We start from the raw sequence: 2,447 nt of genomic DNA, 5'->3' as shown, positions 1-2,447 counted from the left end.
AAATGTTGGAATATGAGTACCATAACCACTCTATTTGATAGTGACACTGTTGGCAGGATTAATAAAATCGGGATTCTTTTCTCTGGAGAAGATAGACTAAGATGGGAACCTAGCAATAATGGTAACTTTACTGTTAAGTCATCCTATAGAGTAATCATATAGGAAAATCTTATTGCTAATCCTAGTAGAGATAATATGTCTTATAAACTAGAAAGATTTCTGGAGACATAAATTACCACCTAGAGTCCATCACTTTATGTGGAAATTCTTACCTAACTGCTTACCAACAAAATCTAGATTGGCTAGGTTTACTGTGTATCAAAACAATATTTGCTCTTTGTGTGACCAAGATATAAAATGTCCTCAGCATTTGTTTCTTGACTGCACTATTGTTAGGAATGTGTGGAATAAATTCTTTGTTGAGACAACTCCTGAATAGTAACCTGTATGATTGCAAAATCGATTTAGAAAAGGCTTTTGATAACGTTAAATGGTCTTTTTTAATGGAGACTCTTCAAAAAATGGGTTTTGGTAGTATTTGGCAGAAATGGATCTATGGTTGTATATCTAAGGTCCCATTTTCTGTGGTTATCAATGGGTCTGCTTTTGGTAAGTTTACTTCTGAGAAAGGTTTACGGCAAGAAGACCCTTTATCTCCGTTTCGTTTTCTTCTTGTTTCTGAGATTCTTACTATGATGTTTGTTAAAGTCGAAATGGAGGGTATGCTTGGGGTTTTTTGTTCTTCTTCTGTTAATGCTGTCAAAGTCAGCCATCTCCAATTCGCTGACGACACTTTAGTATTTCTGGATGACAATATTGAGCAAGTTAGAAATCTCAAATATATTCTTCTCTAGCTCCAATGTATTTTTGGTCTTAAGACAATTTTTTCTAAATGTAGTCTATTTGGTGTTGGTGATGTTCAGGATATTGAGGGATTGGCTGAAATATTGGGTTGCTCTTGCGATGGTTTTCCAACTCAGTACCTTGGCATGCCTTTGGGGGACAAAACCAACTCCACTGCTAAATAGGATAGAATCATTGAGCTTTGGAAGGCCAGACTTGCCTCGTGGAAGCGAAAAACTCTTACAAGAGCTGGTAAGCGTACTCTTATCAAGAGTGTCCTCCAGAACATTCCTATTTATTATTTTTCTCTGTTCATGGCTCCCTCTAAGGTGATAAAATCTATTGAAAGAGTTATTAGAAATTTTTTATGGGATGAATCATCTGAAACTAAAAAGCATCATTGGGTAGGTTGAAGAAATGTGAGTAAGCCTCTCAAGGTGGGAGGTCTTGGTATTAGAAGTTTAAAGCACTTAAACAGATCTCTTCTTCAAAAATGGTGGTGGAGATTAGATTGTGAATCTAAATCTCTATGATTGAGGGTGGTAGCAGACAAGTATGGTTTTGTTGACTTAGGGTGGAAAACTATGAAGCCTAAGGAAAAACATGGTGTTAGTCTCTGGAAGAATATTTATTCTACTGCCGATGACTTTTTCAATAATTTGTCAGTTCAAGATAGGAAAAGGAGACAAAATAAGGCTATGGGAAGACAAATGGTGTGTTCAGGGTCCCTTATCTCTCCCCTGTCCTGTCCTCTTCAACCTTTCTAGTACCAAGAACAAGTCTATATCTCAGACTTACATCTCCGGAGGTGCTGGATTAAATTGGGACTTAGGTATGCATCACAGAAGAAGACTCTATGACAGTGAGATTGTTGAACTCTCTATTCTTATTCCATTTCTTGAATCTATTGTGATATCTCCAAATCAGGAGGACCAACTTATTTGGCTTGGCGATAAAAAGGGTATCTATTTGGTAAAGGAGGCATATTTAAACTACTCGCAAGGTAATATCTCGTCATTCCTTTTCCGAGTTCTAAGGTCTGGTATAGAGCTGGGCCTTATAGGGTAGGATTTTTTCTTTGGCAAGTATGTTTGAGTAGGTTTCCAACTTTAACTAATCTGCATTATAGACATTCTGCGCTAGACTACCCTAACCGATGTTACCTTTGTGGAAATGTTGAAGAAAATGAAGACCATTTATTGTTACAGTGCCAGTCAGCTTCTCGTGTTTGGAATTACTTCATCACTACCATGGGGGGTATTCATGTTATGCCCAATACTATTAGAGAGACTGTTGTGGGTTGGAAAAGTTGTCATCTTTTTACCCAAGGAAATCAACTTTGGAAACGTCTTCCGGCAGCAATTCCATGGGGTCTCTGGAAAGCTCGCAACGGTATAGCTTTTAATGGTAAAACTTTCAAACTCCATGAAGTTATTCGCGACATCAAAATTGATGTGTTTAACTGGTCGAAAAGCCTTGACTGCTTCAAGGGAATTATCACTTCTAATGTAATTTTGGGTTGGAAACAATTCTTTTTAAACCCACATTGAGTTAGCTTTTGTTGTTGGGTTGTTTGTCTTTTTTTTTGGGGGGGGGGGGGGGGG

Source organism: Papaver somniferum, chromosome 7, assembly GCF_003573695.1.
Source record: "Papaver somniferum cultivar HN1 chromosome 7, ASM357369v1, whole genome shotgun sequence".
In the NCBI taxonomy this organism is placed as follows: domain Eukaryota; kingdom Viridiplantae; phylum Streptophyta; class Magnoliopsida; order Ranunculales; family Papaveraceae; genus Papaver; species Papaver somniferum.
The sequence above is the reverse complement of the archived record's forward strand: the minus strand, read 5'-3'. Positions refer to the sequence as shown.